Source organism: Pseudophryne corroboree, chromosome 1 (assembly GCF_028390025.1).
Source record: "Pseudophryne corroboree isolate aPseCor3 chromosome 1, aPseCor3.hap2, whole genome shotgun sequence".
Classification (NCBI taxonomy): Eukaryota; Metazoa; Chordata; class Amphibia; order Anura; family Myobatrachidae; genus Pseudophryne; species Pseudophryne corroboree.
In genome coordinates this window covers 27559973-27580608 of record NC_086444.1, presented here as the reverse complement: position 1 = coordinate 27580608, position 20636 = coordinate 27559973, and the positions used below count along the sequence as shown (strand labels likewise).

Genomic DNA, 20636 nt, shown 5'->3' with positions numbered 1-20636 from the left:
TGGCACCCATCGCCGATTTAACCATACATTGCCAAAAACTATAAATAACACAGGCTACCTACTGAAATCTAAGTGGCCATCCTAATTCATATTCTGTAAGAAAGTTGTGTTTGTCAAAGTCATGGAAAAATCCTATTGAAGATCTGTAGGCAACAGTCCCAATAGACTTATATTATTATACATTGTACATGGCCTCTTGCTAAATTTATCATATAAATAGCCATCTCATCCCGGCTACCTTCTGTGTTTTCACCAACTCCTTTCTGTAAACTAGGCAGACCATTTTATATATACAGAAAGCGCAGCGGTTCTGCATCGCATCCAATGGTGACAAAAATAAACAGCTCTGTTTGTCACTTTATAGGCCTTGGTAAAATCTCAGAAGAGTGCCGGAAAAAGATAAATCAGCATTTCTAATCAAAGATGTTCTATGGTGGGATAGACCTTAAATTGGCGGTAATATGTAGCAGAGAGTTTCCAAGGTTGGAGAGTGAATATTGCAGTTAGTTTAGTTATTTTCTGTTTGATATTTAAAACTACGAACAATATGTTTCATTATTTCCCATTGCCGGGGGAACTTCATGTTTGCAAAAGATACATTCAACAATTGTATGAGCATTATGAATGCAAGTATACATCGTTTTATTCCGTCTATGTGAATTGGCCGATTAGAGACAGGAAATTACATTTATTATGGTTCACTCAAATACTAAAACATCATTTTCAACTTAATATGAACATCTCCTGTCTAAAACCGTTTATTTCTGTACTGGATAAAAAATTGTAAGATAAAATACCTCAAGCGTTTGACTTTACGAACAAAAGTTTACGACTCACCATATGTTTTTCTATTGTGCGTCATGTTTGCCTTCAGAACTTCAACGATGCGTATACACTATGTCCTGACCGTTACAGAGGATTATTTTACTTTTATTATATTAATATATTTTAATAGGTTTGTGGTTGTTTTTTTTTTTAAGAAGTAATACTAAACTTTTGACTAGTTTTAATAGTGCTATTGCTTTCTGTAGACTTCAAACTTAAAATATTAAATTGGGGATTATCGTCAAAACAAAGTGGCTGCATACATTTTGTTGTCTTCATTAGAATATTTCCTATCGACTCACACGGAACCTAAACGTCAGGTACCGTATGAGCACTGAAAATGGGTGTTTAAAGTACGGAGACCCAGCGGAATAGACTGCGGTGGGAGCAGATGGATCGCTGTACTCATACAGTATGCGCTGAGTCATAGGCTTTGATTGGTCTGCGCACTCAGAACCCTCCTTTGCTGTGTATGCAAGATCTGCGGCATCACACCCCCATGAGAGAGCTTTGTAAATCGGCATGAATATTTGCAACCTATATTAAAAAAAAAAACCAAGCAATAATAATGTATATTATTAACTGTGAGCAAAAAATAGAAATTGGTGCAAAAAGTGACCTGTTGTGTTGGATCTGAATCGGTTTGGGAAGCAGCGGTGGACGGCTGAGAGAGGTAAGCAGCCAAAGTATTGGATAGCAATAGACCAGAGATCTGTTATGTATCTAATTAATTCTTAAATAGACAATTTGTTCTCTGCGGCCTATTTATAGCCATTGAGAACACACAGACTGTTTACCCCTGTGCAAGATGTACTGTAAATAATACATACAGCTCTATAGTATTCTATCTCTGGTAAAGAAATAAAGGTTTTGTTTTTTTGTTTTGTGTTTTTTATTTTGCCTCTGAAGTGCACCCATTATCTATGTGCAATGGAGGAAGCCAACTAATATTCATGGGACTGTCCAGGATCCTAGTGAATCGATGCTATGGACATTATTTCACAATAGCTTCCTCTACTGCGTTGGCGTAATGGCTCCATTTCCTATTTCCTAGGAATCAGCGCAATTAGCATTTACCGAAGCCTAACTCTATCCTATGACTTCCTTCAGTCTCTCAAACTTTGCAACTAATGACGTACATTGATGCCTGGAAACATCTATCTATCTATCTATCTATCTATGATCTAGCTGTCTGTCTATATATTATCTATCTATCTATCTATCTATCTATCTATCTATCTCATCTATCTATATATCATCTATCTATCTATTTATCTCATCTATCTATCTATCTATCTATCTATCTATTTATCTATGATCTAGCTATCTGTCTATATATTATCTATCTATCTATCTTATCTATCTATCATCTATCTATATATTATCTATCTATCTATTTGTTTGTCTATCTATCTATCTATCTATCTATCATCTATCTATCTGTCTATATATTATCTATCTATCTATCTATCTATCTATCCATCTATATATCTATCTATCTATCATCTATCTATATATCATCTATCTATCTACCTATATATTATCTGTCTGTCTATCTATCTATCTATCTATCTATCTATCTATCTATCTATCTATCCATCCATCTCATCTATCTAATCTATCTATATATCATCTATCTATCTATCTATCTATCTATCTATCATTTATCTATCTATCTATCTATCTATCTATCTATCTATCTATCTGTCTATATATTATCTATCTATCTATCTATCTATCTATATATCATCTATCTATTATCTATCTATTATCTATCTATATATCATCTATCTATATATCATCTATCTATCTATTAGCTATCTATCTATCTATCTATCTATCTATCTATCTATGTATCATCTATCTATATATTATCTATCTGTCTGTCTGTCTGTCTGTCTGTCTATCTATCTCATCTATCTAATCTATCTATCTATCTATCTATCTATCTATCTATCTATCTATCTATCTATCTATCTCATCTATCTATCTATCTATCTATCTATCTATCTATCTATCTATCTATCTATCATCTATCTATCATCTATCTATCAATCTAACATCTTATTTGCTCAAAATGTGCATCCTATTTGAACTATGAAAACAACTTGAGTAACAAAATTACAAAACATGCGCAACACATGCTATGCAAACATTTGTACATCCAACTCAGCACAAGGCAACTGATTCCAGAAACATCTCTAATCAGGCAGACTATTTATTCAGCACTGGTTACCACAATATGAAATGAAGAAGGACATTCGATGGCAGGGCACTGTGTACCAGGTGCAAGAGGTCAGGCAACCAATCAAACACTTCCCTTCATTAGCCTGCGTTGCCCCAGACTGATTAAGGATGAGTGGTTGCTCTAGGTCTATAGGTTAACGCATGCTTTTTTGCTGTTTGCACCTTGCACTTAATTAACCCCTATGGACGTAGATCAGGCCTCGGTTTTTTTTTAGAATATCAAATACGCTGGACATTTTACCATTGAGTTTGTGGCAGGATTTTCAGCAGGCAGACCCCCTACTGTGCATTGCTGTATGGGGCCCATATACTTTAAATCTGTCCTCAGGAACACTATAGTACTTATTATTCTCTGCTGACTATATGCGTATATACTGTAGCAATGCTTTTCTTATCACTGTAAAGAATGGAATTGACTGAAAAAGAAGCAATGTACGAAAAAGCAAGCGTCTCTCGTGTCTGCTCGGTGCATTGGATAGGCTTCATTATAATGTATATTACCTCACCCCGCAGTCTGTATGACGACAGCTAGATACACTTGCACATTTGCACAAGCAGCACATACAGTAACATGTAACTACTGTACTGAATCCGTGCAGTTTGTAAGTAAAGCACAGGTGACAGCCGGCCGTGGCAGAACGCCACGGTGACATCCTACTTAATTACCCTTTTCTATTATAACCTATGTAGTTTGTATTTTCAGGCCGCAATGCTTCCTAGAAGCGTCGGCTAATTGCGTGCACCTGTTACAACTCAGGAGCTCCATGCAAAAAAAAAAAAAATTATAAAATAAATACATTGTATTTCAAAGCCGATGTGCATGCTACAGTAGCTGGATTTCATTTCTCAGTAATCACAGCTCCACTGTAAGGTGGAACATCAAGGGAAAGGTTTGATGTAGACGCGATCACAATTATTCACACAAGGTGGTTTTGAAGAGCGCGCGACGTAAGAGGCGATGGCTATAAATAAAACCATTACAGGAAAATAGGCTTACCTCACCTGCCTTCACTGCTTGGAAACTGTACATCAGTAGTAACGCAAGGAGAAAAAAAAGCCTTGGCAGCCGAGCGCGCCAGCTCAGTCTCCGGCAACCCATGCCCTGTTCTGATAGGTTTAACCAAAGCACATGGGGAAATGTATAAAAGCAGTTTTCAATTTGAAGCCACTTTTATAACGCATGGATATTGTTTAGAGAACACACTAGCAGTGATCCTTGCACATGTCCCAGAGGTGTGGGGGGGAAGGGGTGCACTTACTTTGCATTATAAGGCTGCATCAGGGCTGGGTTTGTGTATATTTTCTGCTGCTGGGTGCAGCACCCTCCGCACTTCAGGAATGCGTCACATCATCTGTGCACAGATCGCTTGTGCGGGTCATGGCCAGTGACTATTGCTTGAGTGGTGCACTACTGATCTCTTTATACTGCAGCTGTTTTATACAGATGGGTGGAGCTTTATTGCAATGTACAGCATATTGCAATGAAAGTCAACTCCCTTTAATTCAGACTCTTAAGGGTATATTTACTAAAGTTCAGGATTTTAGAGGTGGAGATGTTGCCTATAGCAACCAACCAACCAACCAATCAGCTCCTAACTGTCACTTTTCAAATGCAGCCTGTAACATGCCAGAAGCTAATTGGCTGGTACTTTATCTCTCTCTGCTTTATGTCTCCAAGGCTTAGTTAGGAGCTGATTGGTTGGTACTCTATCTCTTGCCACTGTATCTCTCTTAAAGGCTTAGTACATAGAACCCTTGGTCTTCTCTCCTTCAACAGTTTGCTGCATTGAAGACTGGACGCAATTAAGAATCTGCTAGAGCCAGGGGGACTTCTATACCTGACCATGTCCATGCATTGAGGTCCATGCAGTATAAAGAACTTAAAGTTATTACGGTTTTAATTTCCTCTTGAATAATCCCCCCCCCCCCCCCCAATATATATTGCCTTCAGGTGATTGTATTCTTCTGAAGCTTGTAGTGTTTGCTAGCTGTGCCTGTCCATCTTCACAATTTTACTGCAGCATAATTCTGTTTAATTTATTTGTACATATATCTATCTATCTGTATATCTGAAGTGTTATGCCATCCCGTTGGCATGTAATGATAGTTGGCGGGAACACTGACCCTTCCTATCAGCTATGTCACTTCCACATGTATCTAGCATAACATCCATCTGTAGTCTCACTGTTATTTCCCGTATGTACTAATCACACCCCACCACATGCTGACACCACTGACACTACTGGTAATCACCCAATAACAAGGTCGCCGCATTATCCACACCCAATAATGTATACCAGTATAGAAGGAAGGGCGAAAGTTACAAAGGAACACACAGGGCCTTTTTGGGATGCACAAGCCTTTGTAGAGTAGAAATGGTGAGGAAATCCCAAAACGTACGAGAATAAGGTCATCTAAGGATAATCTATATTATATTATAATCACAAGTGCTAATTGGGGAAATAGAAAAGGGGGAAGAGAGAGATTGAGTAACTGGGGAAAAAAGAGGAGGAGAAAACAAGGGAGATTACTAGAGAGGGAGATAGAGAGTAAATAAAACCCATGACCCGTCGCAGAGTGGAAAAGGTGAGGATGTAACATATGTACAATAGCAATGATGAAAAGAAAAAGAGTAATGCTAAGGACATTCTCTATAATAAAAGCAAGTGCTGATAAAGAATATGCGGAAGAGAAAGATGGGAGCAAGAGGGGAAGAGAGGAAGGAGGAGATAAAGAGTGCAGGGAATGCTGAAGAGAGAGGAGAAAAGAGAGAAGGCTGTGCCAGTGACATGTAAAATATATCTACATACAGGGTAAGGAAAAAAAAAATCCCAGATTTGTAAAGGTTACTTAAAAAGCCATGGTACAGTAAAATGCTATTCAACATTTTAGTACATAATGCAAAAATGCATATAATACAGTTTATTTTCAGTTGGTTTTCAATATATCGTCCACATGGGGTCTTCATTCGTGACACACATTTGTAGTCGATTTCTGAAATTTCGCAGCACTTGTCGGTTCATTTCCGGCATCACCCTGTATATCTAGAAAACATCTATCTATCTATCTATCTATCTAATATATGTATCCCATTCAGTATTATTTCTCTCTCCAGTTAGACTTTATAATACAGTAATTATGTTTTTAGTAATCAGAGCTTTGTCTTATTATTTCTAGTATTTTCTAGTGTCTTGAAATATGTCATCGATATACCACGTTTCGACAAATGAAGTCAAAATGGATATGTCATAGCAAATAACTTTAAGGAAATCTATGAATAGTCTACAGTATTCAGGATCTAACAAAATATATACAATATAATTAAGCCAAGAAACAATTTTGTCTAAGAAAACACAAAATGTATAATCTATGCAGAACTTAATATGAAACAACACACACAAGTTAATATTTTTTTATTATTGTTATTATTATTATTAATAATAATAATCTTGCTATTTAAATACAATCAATTGATAAAGTAATTTAAAAAACATTGTGTATTTCTGCTCTTTCAGACATACTGTATACATTTTTTAAATTTTCTTTAAACTTTCTATTACCAAATATTTGAGCTTGAAAAGTGAATTCTTGGTCCCAAACCATTTTAGATAAATGAGATTTACCTGTACTTTCGACTGATCGTTATATGCAGCAATATCCCAGTGCTGTGTTCCAGGACACAGAATTCAGCTTTACTCAAAACTCTAAAATAATTTGGAGAAAGAAATGTCAAAAGAACAATAACACAAAACTTCCCAAATGTATCTTTTGCTGTGCTTGATATAATTCCCTGTGCATCCTGCAGTCTTTCCAGCATTATCCTGCAATCTAGCAGTTTCTAATTTTCACACAGATCAAATAATGTACTTAAAGGCCCAGGATCAGTATAGCTTGTCTACAGTGTTATGCTTCTCTGATTAGCGGCAAGTTGCTCTATCCACTGCATCTAATCAGTATTCTGCTTCACTGATTGGCTACAGGTTGGTATATCCCGGTGAGCGTTCTGTTGCTCTGATTGGCTACAGGTTAGTCTATCCCTCTGAGTGTTCTATTGCTCTGATTGGTTATAGGTTAGTCTATCCCTATTAGTGTTCTGTTGCTCTGATTGGCTACCGGTTAGTCTATTCCTGTGAGTGTTCTGTTGCTCTGATTGGCTACAGGTTAGTCTATCCCTGTTAGTGTTCTGTTGCTCTGATTGGTTATAGGTTGGTCTATCCATGTAAGTGTGAGTGTTCTGTTGCTCTGATTGGCTACAGGTTGGTGTATCCCTGTGAGTATTCTGTCACACCGATTGGCTACAGGTCGATCAGGGATAGGTGACCTGATACACTTCAGCGGCTGCACTGGGTAGTATAAAAGCCTTCAAAGAGCTGCATATGACTGATAACACAAAAGGCAAGTTAAATTAATTTAATCAATGAAAGAGGCACCTCTCTGTAATAACATATAGAATTATATACATAATCAGAGAAGGGGAATGGAGGCAGCATGAAGCCACCAACTGAGAGTTATATACTGTAGTGGGAGGAGCAGGGGGATAGCAGCACAGAGTATATCAGGAGATAGTGATGTGTGAGGACAGGGCTGCATGTGACAGGGGCAGTGACATGATGTGAGGAGGGGAATGGAGGCAGCAGGAAGCCACAGACTGAGAGTTATATAGTGGGAGGAGCAGGGTCCCCAGCAGCACAGAGTATATCAGGAGGTGAGTGATGTGTCAGTGAGGACAGGGCTGCATGTGACAGGGGCAGTGACATGATGTGAGGAGGGGAATGGAGGAAGCAGGAAGCCACAGACTGAGAGTTATATAGTGGGAGGAGCAGGGTCCCCAGCAGCACAGAGTATATCAGGAGATGAGTGATGTGTCAGTGAGGACAGAGCTGCATGTGACAGGGGCAGTGACATGATGATAGGAGGGGAATGGAGGCAGCAGGAAGCCACAGACTGAGCATTATATAGTGGGAGGAGCAGGGTCCCCAGCAGCACAGAGTATATCAGGAGATGAGTGATGTGTCAGTGAGGACAGTTCTGCATGTGACAGGTGCAGTGACATGATGTGAGGAGGGGAATGGAGGCAGCAGGAAGTCACAGACTGAGAGTTATATAGTGGGAGGAGCAGGTTCCCAGCAGCACAGAGTATATCAGGAGATGAGTGATGTGTCAGTGAGGACAGGGCTGCATGTGACAGGGGCAGTGACATGATGTGAGGAGGGGAATGGAGGCAGCAGGAAGCCACAGACTGAGAGTTATATAGTGGGAGGAGCAGGGTCCCCAGCAGTACAGAGTATATCAGGAGATGAGTGATGTGTCAGTGAGGACAGGGCTGCATGTGACAGGGGCAGTGACTTGATGTGAGGAGGGGAATGGAGGCAGCAGGAAGCCACAGACTGAGAGTGATATAGTGGGAGGAGCAGGGTTCCCAGCAGCACAGAGTATATCAGGAGATGAGTGATGTGTCAGTGAGGACAGGGCTGCATGTGACAGGTACAGTGACATGATGTGAGGAGGGGAATGGAGGCAGCAGGAAGCCACAGACTGAGAGTTATATAGTGGAAGGAGCACGGTCTCCCAGCAGCACAGAGTATATCAGTAGGTTAGTATGTAAAGGCAAAGTTACATACTGTAGACATTAAATAATGGACTAGTTTAAATTAATAGTTATCATTTGATATAAATTAGTTGGGATACAAAATGAGAAATATTTGAGGCATCGCATCTCTTGAAGAGAAGTTAATTAAGGATGACAAAAGAAAAGTGGATAGTTAGAATTTTTGCAAGTCCTATTAGGGTGTTCAGTGTATAAACTCTTGGACAAGAGTGGAGCATTCTGCAGAGAGGTAAAGGAGTGACTCAGGGAATTAGTAGTTAATAAATCATTAGCAGCTAATGAGCCTAATTCTATCAGAGTGCAAAAGTGGACAGAATCCAGATTCTGGACAATCATGAACTTAATGATGAGACAGGAACTTGAAGATACTGTTGAATGGGTGGTATTCATGTGACCGGCGGTTGGGGAGACCGACAGTCACATGACCTCCTCCACCATCCGACCCCTCACTATCCCGATGGTCGGTATGCTGCCGGGATCCCGGCGTCGGTAAGCTGACCGGCGGTCTCCTGACCGCCGGTCAGCCATACTACACCCTGTTGTATATACTGTACTGTAGACCAATTCAGAATATTAGGATTATTGAACATTGTACGGAAAATCGAGTCATAGTGGGAGTAAATGAGGGTAGCATGGAAGATTTCCATCACTTACCTATATTGGGGGGCCAGAGGCAGACATTGTGTCAGAACATAGTTGCGTGTCATGTAATACCCCTCTTCTTAGCTTAAATCGCTCTTTCAGTGTAATGTGCACTTGCAGTTGCCATTGATACCAATGGCCTCGTAGGGTCACTGGTCATCGGGACACAATTTCCAATTGTCCTGGAATAGAGAAAGACATCCTGACCCATGCAGATTGGGACAGCTTGGAGATATGTCATAGGCTATAATTTTACATTATCACCAATATCTTGCGATACAGAGAGTCTTGGATATAGGCAGCCCGGGAAACTTGGATATTGTGATAGTGTTAAAAAGTAAAAAAAAAAAAAAAAAGTAACAAGATTCTGGATGAGAGATGAACTCTGGGCACTGCCTCATGTAACACTGATGGGGAGAATTTGAAGCTGTCTCTCTGAACTCATAATAATGTCACTGTGGCTTATTTAAGGAAACCAGTGCTTGTCTTCTGATAAATTATCACACAAGGATACTGCTTTATGGCTCCTATGTGAGTAGGAGTTTTATTTATGACACCCCTATCTCTGCCTAGTAACATGCTCCTGCATTATCAGACGTAGTTCATCACCATAAAACAGAAAAAGGCGGCAGAGAGAGAGAGAGAGAGGGAGGAAAAAGGATTCGGCGGGTCAGAGGTCTACGGCCTCCTTTACATGAGTTTACAAAAGGACAATATAAAACCTGCTCTCCTCCTGTCACTTTCTAGAACAATGCCAGAATGCAGACCTGGCGTGTAATTATCTCACCCAGCTACAGTCCTGCGGGTCCACAGTCAATGAAGTGCCACTCAGACAGGGCTTGTATAAGCTCTCTTTTATGTCTTTCACCATACTTACTGTTATCTTGGACAATTTAATTCAAGCACATTATTATCAGCAAATATATGAATATATCTATCACAAATGCAATATATTGCATGAATAATAATAATAATAATAATAGTATTATTATTTGTATTATTATCTAGTATTTATATTGCGCCAACATATGTGCCACTTTACAAAATGGGAAAGTTGCTGTACACACAGTAGAGAAAAATTGATACAACAGTTATACAGATCCTTGCCCTAAGAGCTCACTCTCTAAAGGCGAAAAGAAGGGTGACAGACAAGCAGCCTGTGAGGAAATGCTATTGTGGGGACAAGGTGAGCGTCACCAAATGGGAGTGAAGGGAAAATGTACGTCAGATGCAGCCGACTTTTCCCGGGCATTATCAGGTCCGTATTATGCTGGCGAGGATGAGCTATAATCCTCTTTCACTGAATCCTGGGTCAGGATGTAATGAAGTTCTAGTTCAGCGACCGTGTGGGATACTGGCCATACTCGGACATTTTTTAAAGGGCCAAACCTTTACAAGGCAAGGTTTAGCCTTTTATATGATTGCCCCTTTAAAAAAAACATCCGGCATCCCGCACGGCCGCACAACCAGGCACTGATGATGATCCCAAAGGTTGAGCTGCTTTCTGTTGCGTCATCATTTTAATTATTATTATTACTATTATCCTTTATTTATATGGTGCCAAAAGGGTTCTGCAGCACCTAACAATGAAATCAATGACTTACAGTACAAGACAATGCAGGACAGGTACATGGTATATAAATATTGCTGTATCAGCTATAATAACGCTCAAATAAGCAGCAGGGCAGCAGCACACAAGGGTTAGGTGCTGCTGTAGAGAGTATGGAGTAGATGCTAGTATACAGTAAGTTAGGGAAGCCAAAGAGGAAAGTGGGCCCTGCTCGTGAAAGCTTACGTTCTAAAGCTTACTAAGCTTACTGGGAGTTAAGTCTGTTACTGCTGCCATTTAACAACCACATTTTCATGTAAGGTTCCACTAATTAAGAAAAAAAAATATGTTTGTGTTCCCAACGCATTGTGCACGTTGTTTATGCATTCAGTAGACCCAATGTGGCACAGCCAAACCCTCAAAATGGCATGACTATACCCCCGCAAGTGAACATCTGCAGGAATGTGGTGAACATCCCAGCATGGCAGAGTCAGATCACACCTGTAATATATGTGTATGAGTCATTTATTTTTTGACTTACTCTACATAGTGACTGAAAATGACCTGGATCTGTGCATTGATACCATTGTCCCGAGATGCGACTGTTCAGGCTTGGACTGGCCCACAGGGGTACAGGGGAAACCACCGGCGGGCCCCACCTCCTGCTCTAAGGATCAGGTTCTAGACTGTGCACCTGAATTATACATTATACATATGCAGAGCCGGCCTTAGGCATAGGCAAACTAGGCAAATGCCTAGGGCATTTGTTATGCTTAGGGGCACCAGCAGCTTCTGCTGATTAAAATGATATGCGGCATGCCTATATTCTGTGTGTGACTGCGGCTGTATCTGCATACGAAATACTACATTGCAGTGTATTTCTGGAAATCACTGTAATGTAGCATTTCGTATGCAGATACAGCCGCAGTCGCACACAGAATATAGGCATGCTGCATATCATTTTAATCAGCAGAAGCTTCTTGTGCATCCTAGCCACATAGTAATGCAAATAAGATGCATTTTCATAAACAAAAGGTGCCAGACGTTAGCAGAGCTGCCAGCTGACTCATGCCAGACATCTCCTGCAGAACTAGCGGCGGTGCTAGGGGGCACCAGCCAAAATCTTGCCCAGGGCATCATATTGGTTAGGGCCGGCTCTGTACATATGTTACCTTATACTGGACTATAGTGTATTTTCTACAGTGCATTGCTGTTATTAATCTGGCATGCAGCAGCTGAATTTACTGTATATGTTTATGAGGGGGCCCAGACGTTGCACTCTCTAATGGTTAGTCAAACCAATGAGGCGGCAGGCCACACCCCCTCAGCAGACTGGCGCCACCCCTAAACATGGGCCCCTACCAGTGCATTCCCCCGGTGGGCCCTACATGCACCAGTCCGACACTGCGACTGTTCATATAAACGCACAAGCAATACTGACGTCCGTGTGGCTTGCTTTAATTGGCCACTAGATTCTCAAAACTCACGGAATGTAAACCCATCAACCCACTTTATATAAAGCATAAACTGCGAGGATTGCTGACGTATGTCTGTGGTTATACGAAGGAAGCTTTTATCCCTCGTACGCCGTTAGAGACTTACAGTGCATGAAACTTTGTTGTATCTTCAACCTTGATTGTATTTTCCTTTATTTTTCTCCATCAAAATAACCGTAAATTGTATACAAATAACTAAAATTTATCCATATCCATCTGCAGTCTATTACTATCTGCCGAATGTAAAAGTGCGACAACGCTTATTGTTTGCCATGAATATAAAGAAAACTTTTCTTTGTACATAAAAAAGTGCTCTCAGACACAGACACTTTGCAACACAAAGAGAGCAATATCAGTGCGTCCAGGCACGGTATTATGGCGCGCTATTACCTCCAAGGTGTGATCAGGCTAAATTGCTCGTGTTTATCCCCACACTTATCCATAAAGTGGATACACTGAATTTGGGGTTATTTTGTGTTCAACGGCTGAATCTGGTATGTCAAAAACCAGCCCCAGGAGCTTACGTCTGGGTGATATCACCCATCTGCTGGCGTCGGCCAATGTGGGTGCCAGCTGAGGGTCAGAGAGTGTGGGTCACCGCGACTTTGCAATGTTGTTGGATTTCATGGCGTGCAGCAGTTAAATGATGAAGTATATTAGTTCCTTAATAATTTATAGAAAATCTTTGATGTTGTAGTAATTATATCATAGGTCACATATCAAAGGTAATTTAGGTGTGCAGCGGCAATGGTTTCTTAGAACCAATCAATATCGCTGTTCGAGGTACTGATTTCACAGACAGGTTTACCCAGATTTAAAAAAAAAAGAAGGCTTATTACCAGTCCGACAGGCACTGGGGAAATCAAAAACAGATTGTGGAAAACACTTCGCCTTTGCCGGCGTATATAATTAACACTATTCACAATAATTTATAAGAATCCCGCAGATGGGGCGTGTGATGTATTTGTAGCATTAATCCTGGCCACAGAATAAGAACTTCGCTCCAATCAGTTACCATCATCAGCATCCTATGGCCTATTAGGGAACGTACATACAGTGCGTATGGCTGTAGAGTCGCTGGTCTTTGAAGCAGTGTTGGTGGAAAATTAAGATATGTTTGGGAGTGGACCCATCATCTTCATGCGGTGGGTGCGGAAATTCTGTGAGATGAACAAGTATCCAGAGAATGGATGGGCAGCAATCGCTTGCTGACAGGGATGGGGTAATTAATTTACCCCTCCCCTGCCCCCTCCCCTAACCCGCATGAGGTGGTTGATAGGGCTAAGGACACAGGGGGCGTCGGCTGCGGCTAATCACAGAGGGTGGCGGCTAGGGCTAAGACACATGGAGGTGCCGGCTACGGCTAACCATGTGGTGCCTAACCCTACCTCCACCCCCCTGGGCCCTAACCCTCACACCAATACTTACCATCTGGGATGCCGTCTGCCAAGGTTCCTGCACCAGGATCCTGTGAGGTGTCAGGATTCTGGGGTTGGTCATCTGACTGCATCCCCTTCTGTATATCATCAATATCACAGCAATCTGCATTAGTTTATCGCCACGGTAACTGAGTAATTTTCAACTACCACCATTCAAAATCAGGGCACGTGTGGGCATGCGGAGCCCGGATGGCGCTGAACGCTCAGCTATTGGTTCACTGTTCAATATTAAATAAAAATATAAACTACTTTCAGCTGCAATAGAGGCCCACGACACCCCTACAAGACAAAACAGGTCCATACGATCTCAATCACCGACCAGTGTTCCACCGCAAAAGGCCCATTTCATGCAAAGAGGATGGAAATACACAAAAATGTGCTGTATGCTAAAACTTGCCACTTGCGTCCATGCTAAGAGATCCTTCCAACTGCATTTGATAATGGTGGAGTCATCGCTAGGGAGCCCGTATACCTGGAAGCAATCCTGTACACCGTTTTACGGTATCATTTACTTAAAATGTAGCCAAAGAAAACCAAATACAACACACAGTGACGGATGCCAGGACAAAGCTCTGTCTTTGTTTCCCGATCATCACATTGTACATTGTCCCCACGTAGCTCGGAGTAAATGAAATTTAGAAAATACAATTACAGTATGTTTGAGTACAGTCAGTGGGATTAGAAAGCAGGATTCGCCCATAATACTGAATGCAGAGGAAAGATGGACACATTCTGTCTCTGCTGAAGTTCAGCTTGAAGGGTAATGCTGAGAAATGTAACTGGACTGTCAGATTACAGTTTTATAATTTCATTACCCAACCTATAAAGACCGTCTAAAATACTGAAATATTATTATCCTCTGCGCATTCTATGATCCTAAATGGATTCATTTTTTTTTTCTTTTGAATTTTTTTTATTTGCTTTTTTTCTTTTTCTTTTTTTTGTTGTTAACATGAGATATTTATATTTAGGCTGTATATATGATGTAGGGGGAAATGTATCAAACATTGGATAGAGATAAACTGGAGAGAGATAAAGTACTAACTAATCGGCTTCTGACAGTCATTTATCTAGCACAGCCCGTAAAATGACAGGAGCTGATTGGTTGATTCTTTATCTTTCTCCACTCTATGTCCGGTCAAGGTTTGATACACCTCCTCCTTAGTGCTTACTATAAACCCATGCATCTATCAGTAAGTATGGCGTTCCAATCACATTTTGCTAACATAAAACACAGACACTTAAGAAAATCTCAATTTGGAAGTAAACATGAATAAACTTCTGTGTAAAGGAATTTTTGGGATATATCTAGTTGGACTTCGGAGGACGACACAAGCTTGGGCTGACACAGAGACAGCCTGTGTCACCCCTGTTAGGACTCTTCAGAGGAGGATAGATTTTTCTGGTCACCATGTGAAGCACCATAGAAATATTCTTATCAAAACAAACAATGGGAAGTACGGATGGTGTAATGGTTAGCATTACTGCCTCACAGCACTGAGGTCATGGTTCAATTCCCACCATGGCCCTAACTGTGTGGAGTTTGTATATTCTCTCCGTACCTGCGTGGGTTTCCTTCGGGTGCTCCGGTTTCCTCCCACATTCCAAAAAATATACTGATAGGTTAATTGGCTCCCAACAAAATTAACCCTAGCGTGAATGTGTCTGTGTGTACATGTGATAGGGAATATAGATTGTAAGCTCCACTGGGGCAGGGACTGATGTGAATGAATAAATATTCTCTGTAAAGCGCTGCGGAATATGTGTGCGCTATATAAGTAACTGGTAATAAATAATAATGAAAACAATAAAGTCATTTTAGAAGACAAGCGACTCTCTAGTGAAATAGTTTCCCTTGAAGCATTGATAGGACATCCTCCTACAGCTGGTGAGCCAAAGATTGCCTTTGAGCTACAATAATTGGTTGCTATGGGTTACCGCAACTTGACAAACCATATGTCGCCCCAAGCGAACCCGTCACATGGTTGTCAGAACCGCTATTAGCTGCAGTGGGGGAGATTAGTTATACAGTATGGCACATTTTAGGCCTTTCTTATATTTCTTTATGAGCAAATTGCTTATTGGCAGTGTTTAGTACATACTTACCACCTAAGCTGATGTATGACTCTCCCTCGCCCCAGTTTAATATGTATAGGCTACCATGCATTTAAAATGCTAAAACATTCAATGATTAATGCTATGGAGATTTCACTATCTACCTGTCAACGTATTTTCCCTCCGTCTGGCACAATGCGCTGTGCATAATCATCGCCATTAATCAGACGGAAACTTTCAGTAAAACACACTCCACTTCGCTCTTATCAGCCCCAGAAATCCGTGACTAACATAATACCCCTCGGAAATAAAACCCATACTAGTCTATGCCTGGTAGAGATTTCACTGTAAATCAAAGTTTATTAAGCAGTGACAGACAGGCGCTGTTCTATTGATTAAAGCAGCCCCGTGAACTCGCAGTCTGCTTTTTCCATGCCCTTTAAGTTTTGAAAGGGAACACATGTTTAATTGTTCCCGAGGGATCATCCGCCGCTTTATCTCATTATAAGTAAAGTGCACATGGAACTACAACACACCTGAGGTGTATTGAAGATGCATATTCACTACCTCTGAAGGGCACCCCTGCTGGGAGGCCGGCGGTTCGGATAAAGGACGCACGCCTGCCGGCTGACCAGAAGGTCGGAGGTTTGGCTTCTGCTTTACAAGCCGACAGCGCTTTTTTTGTTTTCCTGCGCCCCATGCAGCTTGACATTACGGCTCTCATCTGCTGTCTGCTTTGTAAACATTACAGATGTGTCTTCGGTAAAGGGCGGCCCACCGTGTCAACCCCTGCGGCAGACCGGATGTGGATGCCTGGCAAGTCTAAGAATGCAAGTGCGGACCACTAGCCAGGCTCTACGTCCTGCAGAAGGTTCCAGAGTCTTTTTACCATAGGCCGCTATAAAGTCTACTTGTCTTTCAGTTTGTTGGAAAGGGCCTATACATGTACAATGCAAAAGACTGTATTCTGCTTTATAAACCGGTAATTCTTTCATTATATAATGTGGAGAGTGTATCATCTGTTGGCGGGTTAGTTACCTGCTAACTATTGATCTGCAAATAATTTCCTGGAGGGAATTTGGCCTCATTTACATTCTAATACAGAGCCGCATGCAATGCGGATGTCAGTGATTTTCCGCTACAACGTGTGTGCGAGAATCCCTAAAATCTCCTACAGGATATGGCTCACACTGTGTGTATATGTGCGGAGGCGCAGCTGCGATTGAGGCGCATGCTATCAGAGATGTATGGAGAATGGGTTTTCCTGGGAGGGCTACAACTAGACTTTTTGGTGTTCTGTGCCAGAAAGAGAATTGGCACCCCCATATTTTTCCAATAGGGTCATAAAGTGCATGCCTCTTGGGCATCATAGGGGTAGAAGACAGGGGAGGTCAGGAGATGCTGGGCTTCAAAAAGGGGGGAAGTTTCTTAGATAATTCATAATTGACAAGTGCTGCCAACAGCACCCCACTACCCTGCAGTGCTATGTGCAGAGCACACTCAGCACACACCTAGTTACGGCCAGGGCCGGATCTAGGGGGGGGTGGGCGAAGGGGGAGACCGCCCCCCCTAACACAGTCATAGCCACGCCCACTTTTGAGCAGAAGAGAGCTCTCCTGGGATAGCCTGAGGCAGAACGATGTGCTGCAGCTTATGCCACAGCAGCACAGAGGAGCCAGGAGAGCAAGGGTTACAGAGCATTTGCCCCTCACTTGCTGGTGTGTGGGTACTAGGGCTAATAAATACAATTACTCCATAGCACAGTCACTTGTACATAGAACAATCACAAAGCTCTATCTCAGTCTCACTCAAAAAGTTCAGTCAGAATTGAGAGAGGAGGAGTTAGGATTGCAGATGGGAGGAGTTGGGACTGTAGAGGGAGGAGTCAAGATTAAACAGTAAACTGCCCCCCCCTAGAGAAAAGTCTAGATCCATCCCTGGTTACGGCTGTGTTCCTGGGAGGCCGCTAGTCAGATTCAGTCCGTGTTATGGTAGTGCATGGGGGCTGGTGCAAGTGTTGATGATGCAACCGATGGCGGCATTTGAAGAATTACCAAGCGGTATTACAGCGTCTGAGGTCGCTCACAGTGGACGTCCCAACTTTTGCATGGCTGTAGACCAGGGGAAGGGCTCACACTAGCATTACCATAAAGTCACAGGCAAACTACTGCAAAAGACTGTAATGTGGTCGCGACTTAATGTCTTCTTGATTCAAATATTGAAGACTAAATAATACGGACCAAACATTTTGCCTGGACTCTGCAGACAGCTGATACCGAGGTCTACAAAGTATGATCATGAACGAGCCCAGATCTTTCAGTTGTTAGATCTACGCATGCTCCAAATTCGAGCGTAGGCACCTATGGGTGATTCAGAGTCATATGCGTGGTTGTATATATAATGAGTGCAGGGCGACCAGTGCACAGGGGTCCCTGGTTCCAGAGAGCCTACACCGCACTCCCTGCACCCATAGACTATACCAACCTCTCCGCTGAGCCCCGTGAGTGTAAGTGCGGACAACTTGGGTGTATCCCCGAATCTGCCCCTGACTGCCTGGATTTGCACCAGCCGAGGCCGGCGGAGCTTGTGTCTCTGTATTACATGCAGAAAGTCCCTACCGACTCTCATTTATCCGTAGGGCTGGAGCCTCCTTACCGTTCGCTAAACGCCTCCCTGAAACTACTGATCTATATTTGACACCTATTATTTTCCAGCGGCTCCCGAAGGACATCATTTCAAGTGCTCCACAAAAGCCCCCTCATTGCGAATTCAATTTATGTTTTCTGTACCTCTCAATGACAATTCTTCTGTCTCTGACACGCCGCTGAAGGATCAATTTAATTTAAAGTACGACTGTAAAGATGAATAAGTGGGAAATACCCATAGAATAGCAATGTAAATAAATTATAAAGAGCAAATGATGACTAGTCCTGGGGTCTCCTGAGACAATGATAAGATAACGGAGGCTGGGAATGAATGTATGATGGATGTACTTATTACTCGGTGCTGAAGGTTCTTCTATAGAACTTGTTTTGCTACAGTATGGAACACGCAGTCGTCGTGATATGTAATGTAACAATGTAATGTAACAAGATGTAGCGACGTACAGTAGCAATTGTATCGTTTATACTGTGGAGGTTATTCAGGTTTGTTACAAACCAAAAAAAGCAAGCAACTGGGCAAAACCATGTGCACTGCAGGCGGGGCAGATGTAACATGTGCAGAGAGAGTTAGATTTGGGTGGGTTATATTGTTTCTGTGCAGGGTAAATACTGGCTGCTTTATTTTTACACTGCAATTTCGATTTCAGTTTGAAAACACCCCACCCAAATCTAACTCTCTCTGCACATGTTACATCTGCCCCCCCCTGCAGTGCAGCATGGCTTTGCCCAGTTGCTAACTTTTTGGGTTTGCTAATACACCTGAATAAGTATCTGTAATATTACTCGTGTTTTCTAATTGAGATCTACAAAAGGTCGGTATCCGGCCTGTTCTGGAAATATCGACGGGGCCTTCAGCCCCCCCTGTAATTTGTGGCTGTAGCTTTCCGCGGTCGAAGGTTTCTCTGAATCACATTTAAGATAAAAATTATACAAAATAAACTGAAATCAGGCAGAAGTAAGTCAGCTTAAATGAAATGAATGAAAGTACAAACGAAAAGCAATAAATCTATGAAACAAAATAATTTCAGTGCGTGATTCCTCAATTATAAGATCAGAAGCATAAAATGTCTACATAAAGAGAAGAGAGAGGGAAGACTGCGTTTTGGCAGGAGATCTCACGTTCATATATATCGCAGTCGGAATTGGAGCCAGGAATCAGGGAGCAGAACATGTTGGGTACATGGCGCAGCCATCCACGTTCTCCGTGATTCAGGACAAGCTTTGTGTGTGCGGTGATAGTCTGTTTCTCTACCTAGCCATATATATGGCTGGTCCATCCCATTCGTATTCTCTGATTCTTTAGATAGCTGGATCGTACGGTCTCCTCAGCTCACTGAACCCACATGGGTTTCTGACACGCCTGACTGTGCCGAGTTCCAGAAGTCTCAGTTAAGTTATATTTGAATAAAGGTAATCCTACTATGGTGGTCATTCCGAGTTGATCGCTCGCTAGCAGTTTTTAGCAGCCGTGCAAACACTATGCCGCCTCCCACTGGGAGTGTATTTTAGCTTAGCAGAAGTGCGAACGAAAGGATCGCAGAGCGGCTACAAAATAATTTTGTGTAGTTTCAGACCTACTCAGCGCTTGCGATCACTTCAGACTGTTCAGTTTCTGTTTTGACGTCGCATCCACGCCCTGCGTTCGCCCAGCCATGCCTGCGTTTTTACTGGCACGCCTGCGTTTTTCCGAACACTCCCTGAAAATGGTCAGTTGACACCCAGAAACGCCCACTTCATGTCAATCACTCTGCGGCCAGCAGTGCGACTGAAAAACTTCGCTAGACCTTGTGTGAAACTACATCTGTCGTAATAGTACATCGCGCGTGCGCATTGCGCCGCATACGCATGCGCAGAAGTGCTGGTTTATTGCCTCATCGCTGCACAGCGAACGAAAGCAGCTAGAGAACAACTCAGAATGACCACCTATATCAGAAGGCTCTGCAGGAGAATAGAAACTTGGCAGCTCTCAGGGAAGATATGGAACTACAGTCAGGGAGCGGATATACTGTATGGAAGAATTCACCATCGATGGTGCCATTGGCAGATTTCCTTTGGTGGTAGGATATCATTGATGGGACATCCCTGCTGGCGGTCAAGGGACCATTGCCAACC

General features: G+C 42.0%; 1 protein-coding gene across 12 annotated transcripts in view; it reads left to right on the top strand.

The window, feature by feature from the left end:
• CELF4 (CUGBP Elav-like family member 4) overlaps positions 1-20636 on the top strand; it is a 1208497-nt gene that overhangs the window by 194460 nt on the left and 993401 nt on the right. The gene's annotated exons all lie outside the window — the stretch shown is intronic.